General features: G+C 41.8%; 1 protein-coding gene across 3 annotated transcripts in view; it reads left to right on the top strand.

The window, feature by feature from the left end:
- Nucleotides 1-24,430, top strand: part of CLASP1 (cytoplasmic linker associated protein 1) — a 185,214-nt gene that overhangs the window by 56,404 nt on the left and 104,380 nt on the right. The window lies entirely within an intron of this gene.

The raw sequence follows: 24,430 nt of genomic DNA, 5'->3' as shown, positions 1-24,430 counted from the left end.
GTTAATCTGCTCTGTCTTCCTAGTAGTATCAGAAGGAGAATGAAGCATAAGTTTCAAGAATAGAAGGTGTTGTTAGAGCCGTCCTTTTCCTCTTGAGTTTCGTTAGGGAAATACATCTTCTCAAGTTCATGTGCATCTTTAAATTGTTCATAAGGTAAATTAAATAGTAATTTGAGAAGAAGCTTTTTCGGTTTAATACCCTAAATAGCACAGAAAGTGGACATATTAATGTAGTAGTGTTCCATTTAAAGCTTATACTGTCTAGGGATTGTATTTTGCAGTTCCTGAGTTTGTGTGCTTTGTATGTTTATGACTGATAGTCAAAGACCTTTGTCAGAGTCTTAATTCTGTCTTTCTTGTCCGAGACTAGTATTTTGCTTACTTTAGAAACAAGTGTTTATTACTGCTTTTCTTATAGATAAGCTTATGAGCTAGAAAGTATTTTTAGTAAGTATCACACATTTTTTAGGAATAGATTTTTGAGAGTGTTCTTGGTGAGGGAATACATCTTTCTGCCAACAGCCGAGTAGAGCAGCGATGAAGAGCATGGGTTCAGTGCTGCGGGTTCCTATCAAGCTCACACCCTCCGCAAGGCCAAGAGCAGGAGAGGTGATGTCCCCAGTCTTTCCTGCCGTGCTCTCAGAAGCCGAGAGAGCAGAGGGGTCTCTTTTAAATTGGAAAAAATACCTTTTTCACTTCTAGGCATGATTCTTCTTGCCATATCCATTTTAAAATACAGTAAACTTCATCCCTGCAAGAAATAATAAAATTGACTTATTTAAAAATTCTGAGATTATATTTTGGATTATTCAGAAATGTGATGTGATATTCTCTTGTACGTTTGGGAATGATGAAGACCTAGTGTAGGTTCCTCTGTGGTGGAATGGGTTAAAATTATGTTTTTTCATAATGTGGGAAAATATTGGCTGTATAGGTAGATGAGGCTTACAGTGGCAAAAAAGTGCAGTTGAGAAACAAATGTTCTTATACTTTTTTAAAAGGGAGGGAAGTAAATATTTAATCCCTTAGCAAATATCTTAAGGTTTACAACCTTCAGGTGTTTGTTCTGAAATCCTAACTCAAACAAGCTTACTGCAGATCCAGCTTCTCTGCTTTTTACTTGGCTAGGCTAAGGTAGATTTTTTGTTTTGATAGTAGTGGAATAGAACGGGCTTTCAAAAAAGAAAAAGTTAATTTGATGCATCATTGTACTATGTAGATTGCTGTTGTCTGGAGTTCGAGGAGGCAGACTTGTGCTTTGTGGTGAGATGTATTGCTACATGGTCTTTTTAAACAAATGCTGTGATGGGATGATGACTCTGGGTGGGATTTGTGTTGGGTTTATTCGGGGGCGGGGGGGATTTTGGAGCTTAATGTGCCCCTAGCCAAATTTTAAGCTAAGTTTACAGAGTTTTTCTAATCCAAATGAAGGTGATATTAGTAGAAAATCAGGAAGTCACAACTGATTAGAAGAGTATTTAGTATGAAATAGGCGAGAAACATGTAAGAATAAACTTCATATAAGAGCAAGAAACTACGGTTAATTTATTTGCAGTGCAAGTTTTAGCTGTGCAATCATTTCAGCATCTACACATCCCAGAACAGTACCAGAGACATCACTTGCTAATCCTTGGCTTTTGAGAGGTGGTTCTGGTCTCTAGACTGAACATCCTAGCGCTGTGATGTGACTCAAGCCTGCTGACACCATGGAAAACATCAAAAGAAGTGAGATGGGACAATGGGGATGTCCTCTTCTGGGCAGACAATTCTCAGTGCCATCTCTTTCCAAGAAAGCAAACCATCTGTTTTAAAATTGCCAGGGAAGGATTCCATAGGAACTTTTTCTTTTATCATAAGTGCAAGTAAAGCATCTATGTGTATTAGATCTGCTAGTTTTAGGCTTCGTTGAGAATTATTTTTTCTTTTAATACCCCTTCCTCTGGCACTGTTCTGACGAATTCGAAGATTGAACTTTCTTGCACATAGAGTGCCTGGGACCTTATGCACCCTATCTCATGTCCTTGACTCCACTGACAGGCTTCGTGTGCTTCCAGACACAAGTACTCCTGTCTTCCTCATTACGCTGAACCTCATCTGCTGATGTCTTGCTGCCCTTGCTCGCACTGTGGCTGGATGCAGTCCCTAGAGTGTGTGTGTGTGTGTTAGCATTTCTCCTCTGTTGAATCTCCTGTATGGGCATTGAGACCAAAAAGTAGCCTGGGGGAAAGGGAGCTGGGGAGGGCGGAGGGGTGTTAAGGGGTCAGGGAGCAAGGCGTGGAAAGGATAGGATCTCCCATGGCTCTGCCAGAACCTTTTAATCTTCCCTAACAACAACAGAAGTCTGTAGTTTCATGAGTTAATTTTATAGTTCCCATTTGTGAAGCTAATAATGAGAACATTAGTTATATTAATATATGTTTTTTCTGTGTGTGTTTGAGGGGAGGGCTCAGTTTCCCATAGCGCTGTACGCTGGCTTCTTGCTTTTTCCTCGCCCTCCAAGCACAGCACAAATACAGTATACATGCTCCCCATATCTAATGTGTCAGCAGCTCTGTGCAACTTTCAGTTTATCTTTTTGAGATTGTGTAAGCCAGTGGAGGAGGCTTATCTTCACCCATGGTCACAAGTTTATTATGGCCTAAGGACAAGCTAAGTTTGTCGGGTTTCTTGTGTCCCTGACGCCTCCTGCAGCTTTTGAACAAAGGTGACACTTTCAGCGGTTGTCAGAGTCACCAGGGAAGATGATGATAAATATTGCACATCCAAAAGATTTGCCTTTCTTGGGAAATAGCTGTCTCAGTCCTGTTAATCCTTTGAGTCTGGCAGAGTACGGTATTGATTATGAGGGTCCCTATCTGTTATCATTAATACCACTCCCTTTAGATTGTAACTGCACCGAGGCGAACACACCACTAATGCTTTAACCTTCATGTTATATGGCCTGGATCAGATGCCTTCAGGCAATATGGTGCAGTTGTACCTTGTCTTAAAAGCTCATGTTAGTTCCCCTCTGTAGCTAGCATGTACTATTTCTAGTTCTACACAGGCTGCATGAGCGTCCCAGAGGTTTTGGGAGGCAGACTGGCAAATGTTTGTGCACACTGCAGTCTGTAAGCCCTTGTCAGCGTAAAATGGCACTGCAGAAGGAGCAGCGTCAGCTCCCTTGCGTGGGGTTTTCTGCCCTGAGCCGCTCCCTGTGTTGGGTGCGTACCAGCTGCAGAACGGACCCGGCTGAAAAGTAACAGGCTTCGCCCCTTGGGGAAGGGCTTTCTGTTTAGGGTTAACGCATGCCTCTGAAATGGAAAGGTTAACTGAAGCTATATCACGACTTCTCAGCTTGGTAGCAAAGATCAAATCTAATTTTTTTTTTTTAATGTGGTCTCATGGGTGAACATGGTGAATCAACACTTCTCTGGTGGGTAGCTCAGGTGGGTAACCAAGAACAAGCTGTTGGCTAAAGTGTCGCTTGTGACTGAGCCCTGGCCCAGGAGCACTGGGGTTGTGCTAATTACAACAAGACTTGAAAGTGGTTTTCAAACCTGACTTATCGCAGAGCGTAGTGATACTGGGTGGGTGGGAAAGCAACTGTGGCTTCTGAAATGGAGAAATATGGTCAAAGAACAACGATGACTAAAACTGGTCTCTCAGCTCTGAGACTACTGTTTGGGATAAGTTTCCTCGAGCAGGTCACTGAAGATGCAAATAAAAGAAAGCAACTGCAGCAGCATTTTTTGTATATTGGGAGTAATTTGGAGATTAGCGAGTATTCTGTAAACTGTTAAAGATTCCTTAACTAATGTTTCCCAAAACACAAAGAGAAAACTCTTCAGTCTACTAGAAGAGGTGGTTAAAATAACAGGGCATTTTCTGATCCCATGAATAAAACTAATGAATCAACTCTAATCAGAATGAATTTTACGTCTATGAAAATGATTCATATGTTTCAGATTTACTTATCTTTCTATACCATGGTCCATTAGTGCTTCTTTGATTTTATCTTGAATTGCTTGACTATTTTTTTGGCTAGGCTTTGTTTTTATCATTTAGTAATACAAGAATCATGCATAGAGGGGTGGGGGAGGTTTGCATAGTAATCTGAGGTGTTTCATTAAGTCAGAGGGAGGTTTTGGCATGCTGAAGTATGCTGCTTGTTGCTAGGCTACCAGCAGCCCTTATAGCTAGAACATGAAGTTAAAATCCACGTTGGATTTCTCGATGATTCTCAGCACATCTCTGTTTTGTTATTTGGCATATAATTAGTCAGCCTCTTGAAGCAAAAATTATAGTTTTTCCCCTGCATGCTTTCAGCAAGCTAATTATTTTTTGTGTAACTGCTTTTGCTAATTATGCAGATGCCTTATTCCCCTGGGACAAATACATTTTCAGCATGAAAGAGACAATAATTGCCAGCTAGTCAGCTGCTGTCTTCGTGTGGCATTGTGTGATGATCTTTAGTTGGATGTGATACAGAGAGAGGCTATTGCACATAAACAGAGACTCCAAGAAATTCATGCTGCACTGGTTTCCTTGGTATTACGTCTGGAAGGACCTGAACATAAAGTGTACAGTTTTGCCATGGATTTGAATTGACTTTGGATCAGACCTGGACTCCAGAAGACTTTGTAATCAAGTTTCCGTACAGATTAAGGATGAAATAAGTGATCTAATGAGAGATACAGGCTGATAGGAAATGATGACCCAAACCAAAGCTATTAGTAACCAAAATGGTTCAGTGCGTTTTTTATGCTCTTGATCATTGCAATATCATATTATGACATTCTTTGATGTAAACCCTCCTTTTTTTACATAAGTCACGCAATTTTTGGGAGACACTTCTACGTTGGTGCGTGCAGGGATGCTGTGGTGGTGTTGCCAGTATGGTACCTGTGGGCAGGGAGGGCATTGAACCTTCTTGTCTGCGCTGAATTTTGACTTTGCTTGGGAGAGCAAGATTTAGGGATAGTGGAAGTGGCAGTGGTCTTGGGCTGCAAGATCAAAGCAGGAGATCTTAAAGCCAGAAGTCTGGAGCTGAGATCTCTCCCCGCACAGATACTTGCACAGAGTAAGGTGAGGGGAGGATGGGGTTTCAGTAGTTGCCTGTGTGAGTTACTAAGAATAAATAGGTTAATTAAAACAATGTTAAAATAGCAGATGGAATAATTCCAGTTACTGAAAGGCTATGAAGAAGGAGCAATGTTACTCTTGAGTAGAACTGCTTCTGAATTTGAGATATTGCTTAAGGTAAATATGCTATTTGTTGAATGAATTCTGTTTATGATGAAGTTGACAACTTGGAGGCAGTTAGATGGAAACTAGAACTATTCTAGATTCCTGTGTTTTGCTGGTAATAAAGTAGAGTCACTGAAATGCTATTTTGATATTTATTATGAAGAGTAAAAATCACCCACGTTTGCCAAGCATTGCCACGCGTCTGTGGGTGGGATATTGTTTGTTTGTCAACAGACATCCAAGCAGCAGAATTACAGACTGGAAGGAGGGGCGACTGTCAGATAACACAGAGAGGTTTTGAACCAACAAACGCTGCACTGTGCTTTTCTGCATTCATACCCCCCTTGTGCAATTTAATTTCCTTTGTGGCTTGTTCCCTATCAATACTGTTTCCAAGTTGAAATAGGAAATTCATTTTGTTAACTCAGCATTCCTGTGGCATAAAAAAAGCAAGGATGTGCATGGGGGCTGAGGGAGCAGTAATGTCTGAGTGGTATTTGAATGAGTACTGTTAACTGATAGTGCGTCCTTGTGGAAGGTATAAACGGACAAGACGAGCTCTGCTCCCTTTCTGTTACACAACTTTGTAAATAAGCATATTACTACTGCCTGGATTTTAAACTCTCCAATTTAGAAAGGAGGGATGTGGGCAAGCCGGCATAGGAGGACACATGGCGCTCAGCTGAATGCTGAGCAGGCTTTTATTTTGGAGGAGAGGTGGCAGTCGCCTGCGAGGGCACACAGCGAAGTGTTCAGGAGGGTGGAGAGTTTGCTGGTGGTTAAGTTGCTGAGAGACATGTACTGTAGGGCTGCTCCCAGAGCACAGTGCTCTTCCCCAGCATCTCACCAGCACTGCAGATAAATGACTACAGGGAAAGGTAGGTGCTAATGAACGTGCCAGAGGGATGGACGGGTTTATTTGTTAGCGTCTAGATGTTTGCCTGTTAAATTTCTTTTAAACGGTGTGAAGAGGCTGAAGCAATCTTGCAGTAAAAGTGGAACTTTAAAAAAATAGCTTGTAAACATCTGTAGCCTGGTGGCATCAAGCTCAGTTTAAGCTTCTAGAAAATATGATAAATGATCTGTTTGACAGGGTGCAGGAAGAGGATGTGTGTATATATAAGGGAACAGAACAGGCTGCGAGAGGTGAAGGACAGGTATTTTCAGATACCCTTCGTGGTCTGTGATGTGTTTGAGTGATCACTGAGGCTTTAATTTCCTAACTGTTTCTTTTGGCAGCATTAGCTGGGAAGATTATTTAGATTAGTTATAAGTACTTTTGAATTAACATTGAATCACAGTTGTGAGAATGTGCCAAACGGAGACATCACTAGCTTTTCTGCATTTTTGTGTTTTCAATTGCCTTTCTGTAACAGAAAGGATATCTGTGGAAGTCGGAGAGGCTGGAGGGGACTAGGTGAAATGGAAAGGCAGAGGAGCCCTGTATCTATTCACCTGTGAAGAATTAATTTACAGCATGGAAGCATGCACTGCATTTATTTTTGGTACATCGGAAGCCTGTGCCTTTCGTCTTAGCTTTCAGAGGAAATGATTTCTGTTAGCCATCTTTGCAAAAGCTGCTTTTTTTTTTTTCTGTTTTCTTCCCCCTCTTCATTCAGTGTACCTGTTGTCCTGTTGAAATCCTTATTACACTGTCGATGTAGTAGACTAAATTTAGGAAGTCTGAGATTGTCGGTATCTGAGTTGTATAGACCTTGGATTTGTATTGATATTTACTGTCTCAAGGTGCAAGTTAATTGGCAGCTCTTTTAGTAATGGACTAGAAGGTGGAAATCATCTGGGCAAATTAAATGCTCTGGAATTGATACTACGTGTGACAGTATGTGCCATTTTTGTGGGCAGTTCTTCATTTTAGGGGCTTGGATCTTTTTGGAATATTATGGTTTCACAATCCTCTTCCAAGGCAATTATTACATGGATGTTCAGGGGAGGCGGGGGATGCATGTGTGTGGTGTTACTTGTGAACAGTCAGTAAATGCCTCCCAGATCCAGGAACAAAACACCAAAACCTGCCTAGGCTGGTTCTCCTTCCCGTCGTGAACTACATCACCTGTCACTGGACAGTGTCACCATCTACAGCTGAGACACCTTTTCACTCTCCCTCCTCCTATCCAGGTCAAAAGAGGAGTTGAGAATCATCTATTATTTTCCGAAGTTGGAATCCTATTGAATAATTAATGTACCAAACTGCTTATTAGAGAAAACAAGCACATATTTGTTGTTGTTAATGAAGCTTGATGATTTCATCATGCTGGGAACTTCTCAGCTTTGAAAGATCAGCTGGTGGAATGAAGAGCCTGGGGCCATAGTCCAGCTGGTCTTATCGGTTGGGAAATGTCTGACCTCCAGGTCACCATTGGTTGTCTGAACTGTGGTAGCAGCAAATGTCAGAAGAAAAATAAGTAAGTTTGTTAGTTGCTAGTGCTATTGCGTTAGTGCTGTTGTGGATTGAATCCAAAGTACCTTGACCCTAGGATTCCCTTGCCAAGAAGCAGGAGACCAGAGTTACTTTGGTTGTGCGTGTATCATCACTTCCCTAACCCCTGATGTTTTTATATGAACACAGAAATGCTCTTTTGGCAAAGCTTTGGTGTAACCAAGCAGAACCACTCTACCACTACGTTTCATGATATTTCCAACAGATGTGCATAAAATGTAGGTTAAAGAAGTGGGCAGCTAAATGATGAGAAGATACTGTTTAGGGTGGACCTCATGAGCAAAAGATTAACATGCACAGTTCCATTAACACTGATGGAGATTAAATGCATTAATATCCTGCAGGAATGGAGATGAGCTGCTTTATGCAGGGTCTGTTTTCTTCCCCTTTGGTAAAAGTACAATGTGGTTCTGAGGGACCTCAGCGGTTGTCTTAGAGAACACATGAAACTTGGAACATGTTGCAAGGATGAATCTACAGTCCAGTATCCGTAACAAGAATTATAATGAATTAGAAAAGGTCCTACACTCTTCGTATGGAAACTGCAGTAACATCTGGTAAAGCTGCAGAGGCGATGATGTTTCAGTAATGCTTAATAGTGTTGCTGTTTTCTCTGCTGTGGTCTTTTCCTCCAATTTCTTTCATGTCTTTTGAAATCAGGTTGGTTTCATCTGTAAAACAAAGCCTCAAATCTGCAGTGATCATTGTATTTAAAATCTCTGGACCAGTTTTCTGGTATCTTCTGTGCTGCTTTGCCCAGTTGGCTCTCCTTAGTAGATCTTTTGTCAGAAAGAGTTTAGGGGTCTAGGCTGGAGCAATATTAACTCCAGTGACATTTTCACATGAAAGGACTAACTCTAAATCTCATGTTTTTGATCTGTTGGCTTTGGCATTTATTGTACACAGCATCTTCCAGGGGCAAATTTATCAACAGTATGGTTCATACACATGCATGCACACATACATTGATCATTGTGAATGCAGCAGTGATTTTAAGTCAGCCTTTTAATTCTCAAGAATTCTCTGAGAGAGGGGAGCACAAATTACTCAAATATCCTAAAGGAAGGCTGGCACGCTAAGGGCAACCTGGTGTGAATAAAAAGCATCCCGTAGTTGTATATGCTGCAGATTTGTGAAGCTTATTTGGGTTGTGTTTATGTATTACACACACTCTGGCTTCAACACTTGTTGGGGAAGCAGAGTAAAGTACTTCAGTGAGCACAAGTGAAGGTATCACATGCTTTCTGCTGCTATGGAAAGAATTACAAAAGTGTTCTTGACATGGGAAACTTTGTCTGAGGCTCATAAATAGTTCAGTCTCCACAAAAAACAGTGGAGGGGTGGGAGTCTCTCCCCTTTTTGTATGTTGGCTTGGTGCTGTGTTCTTGAGAGTAGTCTCCTGATAATTCTTATAAGCGAATGCTCTGGGCTGTTATTACATAGAATTACTGTCCCAGTTAGAATTAAATTACTGTCCTTAATCAGCAGCCTTAGCAATGGCCAAAGACTGCTTGGGGGAGAGATGAAATTTCGGGCACCTCTTGTGGAGCACTTTCATGAATTCCTGTGCTGCTGCCCTAATTTATTTGATGAGATTTGTTTTCAGGTTGAGCTTGTAACAAGTGAACTGAGTTTAGCTGCTGTAATTAGCAACTTCTGAGGACAGCAGTCACCCTAAGGTAACCAGTGAGCTACAGGATAGGCTTTTAGGGGCCATAAGAGTACATAAGACGTGTGTTTCTCCTGCTGGTGACAAAGAGCATCCCAGCCCTTGCATAACAGTGTATGTATAGTGTAACCACAGTAGCTGCAGCTTCCATAAACATGGGATTTTATTCAGGTGTCTAGACTGAAAAGCACCTGGTTGATTTCTAAAGAACCTAAGAGCAAATGCTTGCAGGTGTGAAGGTCTTCTCCTATCTAGTCACTCTTCATATTCAAATCATTGACCTCAGGCTGGATGAGATTAGGCTACCAAGTCCATTTCTGAGAAGGACATACTAATACAGCTGGTATACCCAGTTTTAACATACAGTGGTAGAACAATAACTGCAGTTACAGCCATGTGAGTCGGGGACATGAAGAGAACCTTTTTTCTAAAGGCAGGAGTGGGCAAGTGCTGATTTGTTACTCCAGTGGGAAGTACAGTTAATGCATTGTCCTGCATTTGGCCTGACTTGGTCCTGGTCTGGCATTACGTTGCCCTCCTCCTTCATTATGTTTGGCTGAAGTATTTTGTTTGTAGCTCTGATATAGTGATGTGAAATAGAACAAAACAAAGCTATGATAAGTAAAAGCATCCTATTTTTGTAGTATTAAGACAGCAAATACTGTATAGTGACTGGGCTTCTTCTGCTTGCTGAAGGAATTAATTCTGCCCTGCTGCTCTGTCAAAGGAATCCTTTTGTTGCATTGTGCAAAGCAGTTTGAGTCTTCATTGTTTATTCCCCTGAAGCCCAAAACTGCAGACAGCCCTGAATAATCCTGGCTTGGTTTACACCCTACAAGTAGCCTGCAGGGAGCTCACTGCAGCCAAATCTTCATGAGGAAAACTGCTAATGGCTGCTTCTTTGCAGTTGGCCTTCAGAGTCAATCCAGGTGAATTTTAGCACAAACAATGCACTACAGAGGAAGAGAGAAATACCTGCATTCGCTGTACAGTGGCACCTGCACTGCTTTCCTCAAGAATGGCAAAACCTATAGCAACTACCTTTCCAGAGCTGCTCCTTTTCCTGTGGCAGACCTGGCCCACCTTGCTTCAGAGCTTGTCAGGGCACCATGAAAGTTGTTTAGATGCTTGACATGGAAGTTTCTGGTATTGCCCGCAGATGCTAATGTCCAATGAATATGAAACATATTTGGACTTAATTGGAGACCAGGATGGATAGTGGTTTGATAGAGTGTTTTGGACACTTCTATGCAGAGGTAGAAAAGATAAATTTACACTATTTTTTTAGTCCAAATCGGCTCCCTTTGATGGTAATGGACTCTTTCCAATGGTTTCAATGGGAAATGAACAGGGTCTGCTGTAAACTGCTGGTTGACTATGTTGTAGTAGCCTTGTATGGGTGTTTTGGGCATGATTGCTCTTAGTCTTTCAGAGGCAAAGGGGAAATAGAAGCTTTATGTATGAAACAGTGTTAGCACTGCTTCTCCCAGTGTTTTCGTTATGCAGTTGGCATTGGCTCTTATATTGGTGTTGCCTCCACCCCGAGGTAATGGGACTGTTCCCTTTGGGTGTGGTGTGGGTACAGGAAAGATGCGTACATCTTTAAGAAATGATGCATGTCTTCCACATATATCTCTCCTGAGTAATGGGACTCCTATTTAGTGGAGCTCGTAATGAGACCTGACGTTTCTAATTAGGTCTGCTTTGTGAAGAATGGGTTTAACTTTTGGTCTCGATCATTTATATTTCTCCCCCTGAACCCCCTCCCAGCTCTTGGTTGTGAGCAGGAGGGAGCAGGGGCAGTCCTGGAGCCAGCCCTGGAGCAGCAGGGCTGGGCACGCTTCTCTCCTGCTGCAGCTCTGACAGTGCACTTCAACTCCGATTGATGCTCCTGCTGTTTGACCTCTGTGCTGGGCAGGAGCTGAATCTGCAGAGACTTCTAATCACACGGAGCTTCTGTGATGTGGAGAGACAATCACGCTCCTTTTCACTGGAGATTTAAATAAGATCTGATCCCAAGCTTCCACAGGCAAAATGTTTATGCACCAGCTCACTGAAATCTATTCTCTGTCCCCTCCCCCCTAAGAAGCTTCATACTTGTCTCTAGTGCTTTCTTCAGATGTCCTCTTTTTTTCTTTTTTAAATGATATGCTGGATCTTGTCTTGCTACAGTGGGCTTTCTCCAAGGACCGGAATCTGGGCAGGGTCTTGCATATGCACGTTGTGCTCCTTGCTTGTTGCTCCCTGAAGCCTATTTATTATCATGGGCTCTAAAGCAGTCTTGTCCCTATTTTTATCCAAACTATTTCTTGTTTATAGCAGTGTGGTATAAGCAGCTCTGTGCTCTACGTTGGCTGAGAGTGTGGGAGATGCGGTAGGATACTGGGGCTCTTGGGGGTTTTGTGACAGAGATTGGCTATTGTCGTGGTTTAACCCCAGCCAGCAACTGAGCACCACACAGCCGCTCGCTCACTGCCCCGCCGGTGGGATGGGGGAGAGAATCGGAAGGGTAAAAGTTGGAAAACTCGTGGGTTGAGGTAAAGGCAGTTTAATAGGTAAAGCAAAAGCCATGCATGCAAGCAAAACAAGGAATTCATGCACTACTTCCCATCAGCAGGCATGTGTTCAGCCATCCCCAGGAAAGCAGGGCTCCATCATGTGTAATGGTTACTTGGGAAGACAAACACCATTGCTCCGAACGTCCCCCCGCCTTCCTTCTTCTTCCCCCAGTTTATATACTGGGCATGACGCCATACGGTATGGCATAGCCCTTTGGCCAGTCTGGGTCAGCTGTCCTGGCTGTGCCGTGCCCCCTCCCAGCTCCTTGTGCACCGGGCAGAGCATGGGAAGCTGAGAAGTCCTTGACTGCTGTAAGCACTGCTTAGCAACAACTAAACCATCAGTGTGTTACCAACATTATTCTCATCCTAAATCCAAAACACAGCACTATACCAGCTACTAAGAAGAAAATGAACTATCCCAGCTGAAACCAGGACAGCTATGGAAGGTCCTGTGGAGTAGTTTAAGATAAATGTGAAGCCTTCGTTTTATCTAGCTAGTCAGCATTAAAAACAGGATGAAAAAACGTAGTATTTTGTTTGAAACTCTCAGTGGGGAGAGGTGATTGCTTGACAACCATGGGGAACAATGTCACTTGTATAAACCAGGCTGGGTGCTCCATCAGCCGCAGCGGGATGCTCCCTTCTGGGCCCCCAGTCTGTGCGTGAGGAAAGGGCTCGGCCCTTTCCGCCAGCTTCCTCCGGGAAGGCTGGATCACAGAGCTGTCTGAACCAGCCCCTTTTACGTGCCCTAGAAGATGCTGTGTGCTGCCAGTTTGAGGTGAGAATATACCTGAGCAATGTTTGATAGTGCTCTTCAGCCTTGGCCGGTAATGACCCTACCAGCCATTTCTGAAAGCAGGTGGTCTCTGCTCCCTTACGGCATGGAAGTGATTTCTGTAAAACAGCACACAGTACAAACGCCAGTAAAAGACTGGGATGAGCAGCTCATCTTTTAATTTTTGAGCTAGGATCTTGACTTTTCTGTACCTATAATGCATAGACCACTAATTTCAAAAAAACTTCCAATTGGAAATAAGACTTTTTCCAGCAAGAGATTTTCAGTTGGTTTTATGTAAGTTCCAGTAGTTCATGTACTACAGGGACTGAGGGGACAGCCCTGTACTCATTTTTTCCTAAGAGACGATAGTGTTTTCACTTTGAGAGCGGTGAGCGAAACACTGGAACAGGTTGCCCAGAGGATCTTCATCCATGGAGACTTTTAAAGCTTGGCTGGATGAGGACTTAGCAACCTGATACAACTTTATCAGCCCTGCTTTAGGAAGGAGGTTGGATCACTTGACCTCCAGAGGACCCTTCCAACCTAAATTATTCTATGATTTTATTTTTTCTTCAATAGGAGGCGGTAGTTATCCAAGATCTCCAAATTCATCAAATGTGTTTTTTTTTTTTTACTCACTACTTTTATAGCTGTGCATGTTAGTAAGCTAAAGACAAAGATTGCGGTGTCATCTGAGGTGGTATGTTTGCCTGTTACTGAACACTTCAGTTTATCAAGAGTGGTAATAGTGCTAAAGGCAGAAGTAAATGTGACCTCGGCTAACAACACAACCTGATGTCAGCATGAAATGCCTGCAAGCCACAACAGAGGCACCTCTATAAATGGCAATGTGTATCATTTAATGTACATCCTCTGCTGTTTTGGTGTTATACTGGAGTTGATGAGAATACTTCATTCTAGTTTTATTGGTCTGTCATCAATGTGATCGTCAAGTCGCACATTGGGAAAATATAGTGAAGAATTAAGATACAGATTACTTTGATTTTGATATTAAGAACTTAAAGCTTGATATTTAAATATGAATATATTCTAATTATTTATCTGAGGAGCAGCTTGCTACAACTTAGTAGATGAGACTATATTTTGTTCTATTTAATCTTCATGCTGTTCTTAAAAATATTCTTTTTAGCAGTCTTCTGAACCTTTACTTGTAATGGTAAGCTTTATTTTGCTGGCTGAGCTCTGTGTTCCAGTTTCTCATGTAGAAAAAAAATAAATATTTCTCTTAACTCATGTTTGAATTGTTTTTGGTGTGTGTGTTGTTTGTTGTGTTTTTTTGTTTGGGTTTTTTTTTTTTTTTTTGGTCTCTGTGACAAACTGACGTTTTTGACCCTCTTCCCTTATGTTTGCAAAAGGAAGCTAAGTAAGCCTGGTTTAAATATGATCTAGGTGACTAAGAACCACCACCGCCACCACTCTGCTCCCCAACAAACTCAACCATGTTCCAGGCAGTAATTATCAGTGGTTCTTTGTGTGGGATGGGGGTTTCCAGCTGCTAGCAGGAATTAGTAGGATCCTGGTTCTAATGTTTAAAAACTAAACACAAAACTACTATAAACCAAAGAGGGTGTGGAAGTTCTCTGGCCCATCTCCTCTGTTCTGCTTTTCAGTGAAGCCATCATCAGTTCAGTCTCCAGGCTGTAAAGTGCAATAGTAAGGACCCATGAAGCTTTGCATGGGAAGGAAGGCAAGGCAAATGGCTCAAAATGAGGCTAATCGGAGTACTGACTTCTTATGAATGCCAGTATGTAAAGGTGGCATTGAAATTCACGTTTCCCAGTTAAAACACATGATCTTACTTGCTTTCAGTCTCCGGAGCGAAGCTGAAAGCGAATCTAAATATAGATACGTGCTGTGCTTCACGTGTGCCAATTCCTCTGTTTGCTAATTCTTCTTTAAGTGAAGGCAAGCACAGATGGTTGCTAAAGAGAACCAGATGATTTGCCAGCATGGTGGTGTGCTTGCAGGAGTCAGACTTGGACAGGCTTGAGGCTGCTTTCTTGTCATTGCTTTTAGTTCAAAATTTGCATTTAGAAAGTTGACATTCCTTAGTTTTGTCCCCTTTTTTAGTTTGTGGTGGGATTCATTTATTTTTTTTTTTTCTCCATTCTAGCAAGGTGGTTGTTGACCTTTCAATCACTTACTAAGGAGCCATTCTTGTTAGGTGTGGAGCCTAAATGAGAACAGGACATGCATGGAGAAGTTCAAATGTAGGACATGCCTTACTTCCATAAGAGACTTAAGGATTCCTCTCTCCATAGTGCCAGGAGGCAAAGGTCTTCTCATCCCTTCAGACCCTTCCCTTCACACTAAATAATGCCAAAAAGGGACCCTCACCAGAGGGGCAGCGTGAGTGTGGCTTTATCTTTTTAGCTCAATTGAGTTAGCTTAGCTGTACTGAAAGCCCCTGGGTGCTAGTTAGTATGCAGGCTAAGGGTTCAAAGCTTGCTTCCCTGGTTGGCTTGTGGCTCCTAAGCACAGATTCAGTATTCGGCACCATCTAAGGAACTGGTGGGCTGTGCACAATGTTCAGTGAACCAGGATGCTGCTGGTCACTGATCGCTTCAGGCTGCCACAGCAGTAAAATAGTAAATAGCCATTGTATAACTGAGCCATTCAGTTCCAGTCTGGACAAAATAATAATTATTGCTACTTGGAAATAAAGTAAGTGCCCTGTAATAGAGGTGAGTGATTCAGGTTGCTCAAGTAACGTAAGTGGTTGACTTGTGAGCCTCAGGTGAACGAAGCTGATCCTGCTCTCATGTTCAGGGAGCCCCCAAAACCTTTTCTCTCTGAATAGACTGATAGCTGGCAAAGCAGTTGGCCACATATGAAGAATAATTATCCCTAGACAGAAAACTTCTGAGGTACCTGCAAGCACCTTCAGTGCTCATGGTTGCGAAAGGAGCAAAGCGGTCCAGCAGACCCCTTAAGCTGTAACTGCTGCTTACCTTCTCCAGAAATGCTGAAGGTTTATCTACACAGTGAGCATAGAATTGGGGTTTAATGATTTGATAAGACATTATTTTCCCACAAATTTTATTCCTATTTCTTCTGAGGTTTTGGCTGCTCCTGGAAACAGGGTGCTGCTAACTGCTAGCTTGCCCTGTGTTTGGTTTTCAGTAACAGCTGCTGACAGACAGCAGTGCCCTATGGGTGCTCCCTGTTATTTGTGGCTAAACAGCAAGGTACCGGCAGCCTATATCGCATGCTAAAAATTACCGAATTGGGTGGAGAAAGATTTATGTGGCTTTTTCTTCAGCAACCTAGTCTGCTAACATTTTCTGATACGCTACTACTGATAATGCTTTTCCGTTTTCCTTCAGTTCCCATCTTTATAGTCAATTGTTCATGCTAATTTTTTTAATGTTAGTTCTTCATACTGATTCTTCAGATAGTCTAAGCAATGCCTGGAAACAGCTGCTAATAATAAAAACTTGCTAATTTGGTACTCATCTCTGCCTCCACTTTCACACCTTCTCTGTGCTATTACCAGTTCCATACCTGATAGTGTTTCAGTCATGCAGTTTGTGAGTGTTTTTTTAGCGTGCCAACAGATAGTAATCCTGCCTGTCAAAGCGAGTATTAACACTTAGTTACATGTAGCATAACACTGACATGGTCACTCCTTCTGATCTGTGAAAATGTAAAGCAAATGCATAGCAGTCTGGAGTCTGACTGTTGCTCCTTAGCAGTATTATAATTTAAAAATAAAATACTTGCTTGTCAAGCTCCTTTTACTTGGTGAATGAGTAAATGAAAACAGTGAGTCTCTGCTCTCAAACAGTTTTTACAACTGGTTGAAATTGCATGTGCTTTGAGACAGATGTACTTGCAGGGCTGTGGGTCACTGTGAAAACTCAGATGAATAAGCCCAGAAATCGAAGATTCAGAAATGAAACAACTAGTTGTCGTAATTTGAATTTGATTGGCTTCAGTGTCTCTTTCAGCCAGCAGAAGGAAGGTCTTTGTGTCACCTAGATTCTTGATGTTGCTACACCAAGTAGTACAAATAAATACAAAACCATCAAATATATATGTATATACTTGTATATAATACAACTGTATAGCTTTGCCCATCCAAGAGAGAGGCAATTGTGAGATGAATGCTGTACAAGGACCATCACTTTCCTTGTTAGATTTTGCTCTGTAAAACATATTTAATTTTGAACAACTTGCTCCTGTTTTTTTAGTTCTCCCCAACTCACGTACTCCTTTTTGATATGGGTAAAAGGAGCAGTCATATTCCAAAAGATCTTTCATATGAACTTTTAAATATTAGTACTAGAAAGCAGACCCAAGTCATTTTAGTCTTGGTGCATCCTTGTGATGTTTGTACCTCTGACACAAGGCATGCTCCTGTATCTGTAATGAAATGTGTTTTAAATAAAGTATTTTAATACTTTCACATGTGTCATTCTCTTCTGTTCCTGCTCCGGAATGTAAATCTTAGGTGCGTCTGGATGTCTTACAGTGCATGAGACATGCAGTGCCTTTAATAACCTTGAACTTGGGCTTTTTTTGCCATACAGTACAGAGGTGTATTATAGAGCATCATGTATTTGAGTGAGGACCTGCAGGGAGTTCACTGGATGAGATCACCCTTCTGAAGAAAATCATCCGTTTTGCCTCTTGCGAAACAGAGACGATGCTCTTCTTGCACCTCCTCTGCTCTGAGTCATGGCTTTTCTCCTGTATAAGAATGTGAAGTGAGGGGAAGACGACAACAAAATCATCAAAAAAATAAAGACTTAATAAAAATGGGGCTATAGGAAATGATGCAAACCTGAGGAAGCAGCATCCTCCTGTCTTGGATTTCAAAGATGCTTGAAAGAGCTTTCCTTCCCTCAGCCCTTGCCTGTCCTCTCTGATGGCTGCAGATACTTACCTTGGGGGGGATTATCTTCATAGTGAACTTGAAAAACAAATCTCCTCTTCCCAGTCATCACTGAGGGTAAACCTGGGTTCTGGGAAAGATTTCATTGGATTTCACCAGTCCTACTGCACTGAAAAAGGCCCACGAAGTAGTTGAAGACCATTATCTCAACCTGGGAACCTCTTACGGAGTTTGCAAGATAGAAGCATGTCAGACTTCAGCCTTATTTATTTTAAATTTGCTGAATAACTTTGAAAGAAGCCTGTTTAGGATTAAAGCAATGTATTAGTTTCTATTGTCAGTCCTAATTACGACTTATGCTCAAATGTTGTGCTACTTGGTTTTGCAGTTGATTGCTCATGTGCTGTCTTCTATTCCTAACCGGTAGGATACTACAATATTATGAATCCACTTTATCTTGATTTCTCTGCCTGTTCTCCCACATCCCCCGAATGCAAAGGTGTCTCAGTCTTGTAAGTCCCAGAGAGCAGATGGGCCTAAAGTTTTGGAGGCTTGTCCAGAAAGTCTTCATGCATTAAAGTACGTGCCATAACGTGTCTGAACAAGAGGAAGGTTTAAATTGGTCATCCTTGATTCATCCTAGATAGTTATCCTAGTATTCGCACCTGTGTCTAGCAAGAAAATATCAACCAAGAAGGATGGGGTTATTAGAGGGATTATTAGACATTTGAATTATCTCTTGGGTATGATACTGTTTTAGTCATTTTTTACTTTTAACATCACACTGTATGAAGTGACTTTATAACAGTGGAGGATAAGGAATCATGACTTCAGTCGCTAGGAAGTATTTAATTGCATTTCTGGACTGAAAAGGATGCCTGTCTCTTCCTTTTTAAGCATGATATGCATTGATCTGACAAATAAGAAGATGCATATGTGCCAGTTCCCAGCATGGCTCACTGCTCATGAAGTCCGATATGTGTTTTGCAATGATTTCTGTCTTCCCTTCTCTACTCTCCATCTCAGCTTCCCTGTGTGTTATAGAAACTTAATCTCTTTGCCTCTCCTTGATACTTTCCAGACTTGATACTCCAGACTATTTCCATCTCCCAAAAACTTCAACGCAGGCAATGTACATCAAGTATCATATTAAGCTCTGTGCTGGTTACCTGGTTATGTGCATTGCCTGACCACAGCGAGACCAAAAATAACTGCTGTGCTGGCAGTAAAGGTCACTTAGTTTAGTGTCCTGCCTGTATCCCATCACTGTTTTTCCTCCTTCTCAAAAAAATATCCCACCCCACTCCAAATTATCCAGCAAATTTAGAATATGGACGGATGGTGCCTGGTGGCAGCCAAATGGAGAGAAAAACCTCATAAGCTTGATTTCCTGGTAGACTCCTCCCAGTTGGCAGGAGAAGTTGCCAGGGTGTGGGGTCTGCGTAGGTGATGCTGGAACAAGCTGGCACTCGAAAAGAAAGATTTCACTGTGTTGGGTAATCTCTGTGTTTCAGGCTAAGTAGTAAAAATCCATGTAAGTTTTAAGGTTTATGAGTTTAAGCTTTAGGGTGCATTGTACATCCTAGAACTGAAATAAAAGTAGGAACCGTTCATCTTAACATGTATATTTATGGTTTTCTTTATTATTTGACACAGTATTTAACAAAGCTGAAACATAGTGGTGTAATGGAGTCTGTGGTTCTCCTGGTGACTTCTGCTTACAGCATGAGCAGCCTGCTGAAAAGGGGACAGCTTGTTTCTAGGAGCTGAGTCTTTGTACGGACTACGCTTTACAGCTTGCAATTTAGGAATAAAGTGTAAATGTCATGTATGAAGGGAAGTAGCTCTCTACAGGGTAGACAAATCGGTGCAAGGGGGAAGAAGCTGCTAATTTGTCCATTTGAATTATCAATGCAGTGATCGTTCAGGGTCACAGATGTACAAAATGGCCGTGCCAGCCAGGCTTGCCTTAGGGAGAGGAGAGATCTCAAGCTGTTTAGAAAATGGTTCCTTATATTAATGAAGTGGTTTTTTTCTTTTTCTTTTTGACTTGTTGACTCCTTTCAAGTCTTACATGGAGGCAAGCACTCCTGTGTGAAACAAGAAATCTATATAGATGGAAATCAGTTGTTTAGTTAACCTGTGAGACTGGGTTGGAGGTTTTCTTTGCATCTGCATAGATTTGAGATTCCTTATGGCTGTTCAGATCTGGGGTGTTTAGTTTCATAAATGCCAACATTTGCTGTTGATGTTGCCTCACTTAGTGTCTTTGCTGAGGAAGGATGGTAGGACTTAAACCAGCAGTGCTTGCCACCTTGTCCGAATCTTGTTTTACATCAGATACTCTAAGTTGGCGGAATCACCTGTGAAAAGGTGTCACTGCTAAGGAAAGATGAGTGATTTCCCCCCCTCCCACCCCAGCAGTGGTGAAAATGGCTGAGGCAGACTTGCTCTGCAGTCAGTGTTCCCAGCTTTTTCATGGGAACCTGTTTGTATTTTAATGTCTCCAATTCCATTTAGGTCAGTATTTCTTGTGTGAAGTCGATAATGGCTATATCTAGAGCAAGACATTTAACTGGGTCATGATAAATGTTTGTATTCTTTGTGGTAAATGTGAATGATTCTGCTTGGTTTAACTTACTGTCTTTAGGGCTAAGTTAAATTCTTTTACCTTGCATTTGCTGTAGCTTAAGAGCAACACAAGGACTGTTACTGTGGCTCAGCTGGTGTCTTATAACTTGTTAAGCAGCAATAATTTGATCATGAGTCTGAGTCCTGAGGCAAATTCATCCTTCGTTTTTACTTGACAGACTTTGTCCTTGAACCAGAGGAGATCTTTTGCCTGCTTGCAAATATGTTTATTCATAGCTTCCACCACTTCTTAAACAAGTTCTGAACTTTGATTTAAACCAAGTGACTAAGGTCAAAATTAGACTGCCCTTCCTCCCTTTGTTTAGCTTTTCTTGTGGGTAAGGTGGTCTCAGGATTAGAGTCAAGTTGTATAGGAGATATGGTAGAGGAACTGGTAGAATTCAGGTCAGGCGAATCGAGATTTTACTGGTCTGTCATACCACATTTTTCCAATTCTGATTTCCTAATCGATCCTGACTGATCTTTCTATTTCATGCAGTAAGTAGCTTTATGTGGGGACACTGATTTCTTTCATCATTCTTTCATGGATGTAACAGCTGTGCAAAAGTCTTCTACTGTGCTTACAATATATGGGAGGAAAACAGGATAGTTACTAAAGAACTCCAATGACTAGCTGTGACATCAAAGTCAATTACTGAGGCCCATTTGGGACCAACTTTCAGTCATGGCAGAAAATTTTGGATGGCTGGGTGACATGCTTAAGTTTTACCTGGGTGTAAAGACCTGAGGATGGTTGAAAAAGGGTGCTGAGCTATGGGGAGAAAGTGAATAGCACCATTGAGGGAGGCCAAATAAGAATGGGTTAGGCAGGATTATGTTAAACAGACTGATTAGGACACAAGGACTTGCATTTCTTTAACTGCCCTTTTTATTTTAAAAGAAGAGGAGGAGAATCTTTGTGCTTATTTTTCCTATTTATAGGCTCCAAATAACAGTAGTTCTTTTTAAGTATAATTCAACTGCATTATTCATGTTGTAAGCTCTTTGGGAAAGATGCTTTTGTCTTTGTAGCACTTTAGAGTCCCCCTGCTTGCTCAGGGTTTCACATTGCCTCTGAAATATGAATATCTGATTCAGTAGTCTAAAGTCATTAATGACAAAAGGAACGAAAGTTTCTGCAGTGTCTTGACTCCTCCTTTGTATTTCCTTTTTTCCCCCTGTATATGACTGCTGTATTTGCTGTACCTAATGATGATGTTTGTTTATGGGGGAGGAATGTGGAGGAAAGGAGCTTAGATTTATCTTTTGTTTTAAAGGAGTTGGGGGGTGGGAAACAAGCTTCGAGAAAACAGAAGCCTTGCTGACTGTAAATATTTTATAAGCTATGACACATTTTTGGCTTTGGTGCCTTTTTCCCATGACTTTTTTCCTTGAGGCAATGGTTTGCTTAAAATGCAGCTTTGAAGGGTGGGTGAAGAAGGCCCAAGAAACTGATGTGTCTCAGGAATTGGAGCTTTCCACTTGTAGATCCGGAATTCAGACTGTGCTTGTATTTGAAGCCATATTAAATATGAATTTGATTCTTTTAGGTTCCATCATCCAATCGCATGGAAACCATATACCGTACTGAAGTGCCTGTTGAATAGGCCACTACTTAGTTTACTAAATCCTCTCTATGCTTATTTGAAATTGCATCGAAGGAAGTCTGAGATATTAGCATCTAAAAAATAATCAGGTCAAGTTCTGCATGTTCTTGCATTCACCTTCATCCCTAATGTATAGAGCTGGAAGCAGAATTTAGCTTAGTGTGATGGTGATTAAATAAAGGAAATCCTATACTCTGATGCATCTTCTGGCATTTGCGCTGATGCTGACTTTTCTGCATGAGTTGGAGTCAGCATCTTCATGTGTTTTTTGCCTCTGTTTCCACTCTGTCAAAAAAATGGAACTAATCCGATCTAGATCATACACAAAGAAATCTGTGCAATGTATTATTAGAAGTAACCATTATTGAAAATCCATTCTAAAAGTTACTGAACTAGTATTTTTTCACTAAAAGTAAAACATGGCTTACTGCTCTGAGGCTGGGTGCTTTTTTCAAACCAGAGTCCAAAACGCTTTTATGATCTATTATCTACTAGTTTCTGCTTTTGCTTCTAAAAAAAGAACATTTTCAAAGTTACCATTGAAGTCACTGATCTTCTTCAATGTGGTTTCACTGCTTTTTCTACAATGATCCTGAGAAATGTAAAATACTAATTATTCAGTTATTTGGTTTTTATCCCCAGTCCCTCAAAAGAGACTAAACAAAGGTGGTTTGACTGATGGCAAACCATTGCTGCTTCTCTGCCAATATCTACCAAAACGAGTGTGATGTGGGTAGGGAATAGATATTTCTCACCAACTCTGACGGGATACTGATCTAAGCTCTGGTCTAGTTGAATATGTGTATGTAGACATTACAAAAGCTGGTACAGGCTGCAGACTTTGGCACTGGCATAATGGTGCTGAAGTATGGTTTGTAAGATCCTGTGTGCATGTAGCTTATCAAAGCTAGGCTCTGCTTGCTCTCATAGAGGTGAATTGAGGTGGTGGGGGGGCAAGAATCCTCCTCCTCTGAGTGCTAGTTTTGTTAGGTAGGAGTAGGCAGAAACCTTTTAGTGCATCAGGAGAGTGCTGATGCAGCCAGGCACTATGACTAAATATTCCAAAGTAAGGGTCAGTATCCAGGCAGGTTCCCCATCCCTTGCTCTTGCTAACAGCTGCAGTGGATGCTCTGGAGAACATACAGCCAACTCTTTAACCTAGGAGCAATTGTCCCAGGAGCTCCTGAAGCCATTGCCAGACATGTTTTCTGTCAGCAGAAGTGTCTCAAACCACTGTTTGGTAATCATTTGTAGATACAGAGCATTAGCCTTGGTCATAAAATCCAACTTTGAATTAGTTTTAAATAAACAAAACTTGTCTGTACACTTTGGTGTTTGCATATGTACCCTCACAGGCTGTAGTAATATGCATCTTTATAAAGATGAAGCATTTATTTATGGTAGAAAAGCCTGGTCATCATGCTGGTCATACCTGTTGTAGTAGTTGATAATCTTAAGATGCACTGGGCTGTGGAGTTGTTGCCTGTTGCTCCCTCGTTTTTCTTTCATGGTGGTTCTTTTGTCCCAGCCACCTGCAGTTTTAGACATTCTTATCTCGTAGTCATTGCCCCACTGAGCATTTTACAGTATTTTAAATGGTTGTCTAATTAAAGTATATTAATTATGCATCAGGCCAGGCATTCTGGGTGGAAGTCGTTTATGTGTAATGTGCATAAAACCATACAGTTTTTGCAGCTGCAGTATCTGTGTTCTTGCATTAGCCTTTAACCAGGCGTATGAACGCCTCAGGAGAGAAGCCTTGGCTCCTGTGGCTGTATAGGAGACATAGGCTGACAGCCTTGTTTTTTCCTTCATTGGTCAGGAATAACTGCACATGTGTTTCTTGGCTTGGAGGGGGCTGCTTGGGAAGTTTAGGATGCCCCACCATCTCACCGAGGGTCATCCCCTGGCAAATGCGAAGCACCGGGCAAGCATGTTGCCCCTGTTACTAATTGTAAATACACCTAAACAAAGGTCTCTGACAGGGCCGGTGCTACAGCTTCCCCAGGTCCCAACACATCTTACTGGCTTAACTTCACCAACCCAGCTATCCTCTGAGACGTGTCCTGAAAGGAAACAAGGCTGCAGTTTGGCATTTTTATCTCCTTGTAGGTATTTTTCTAGAAAGCTTTCTGCTGCAGAACTTGGCACGCAGTAGTAGGCTTTGCACTGAGGAGGATGTTCTGTGGTGGCTGGAAGTGGGATCTCCTGCAGCATTTCTGCCCCCTCCCAATATGCTCTGGGTAACTTGAGGCAGTAAGATGCTTTTGGCCTTTTTGTAACAGTGCTTTGTCCTAAGAATGTCAGGATGCTCCTTCCTTCCTAATACAGCTCTGTGTGCTAGTTGTCAACACTTTACACCTTGGTGTGCTGCATGTATAGAAAATGAGCAGCCCTTCAGGAAGCAATAAGTGATAGCAATATAAAATTCAATTTCCTTTTGTTGACAATGATGTGTGTTAGAGCAGTCGGCATCTAGGTGAGCTACACTTGTGATAATTACTGGAGCAGGCAGAGGGATTTGTGCAGGGAATGCCAGTTGAAGAGTGCAGGCTGGAGAAGATGCCTTTTCCTATGATGTCATGGCAACAGATGGTGGTAATAGCTGGAAACCTGAGCCTGGGCTGTGGGGCTGGAGG

Source organism: Platalea leucorodia (assembly GCF_965183815.1).
Source record: "Platalea leucorodia genome assembly, chromosome: 5".
Lineage (NCBI taxonomy): Eukaryota > Metazoa > Chordata > Aves > Pelecaniformes > Threskiornithidae > Platalea > Platalea leucorodia.
Note: the sequence above shows the minus strand (reverse complement) of the source record. Positions and strands in the feature narration are given on the sequence as shown.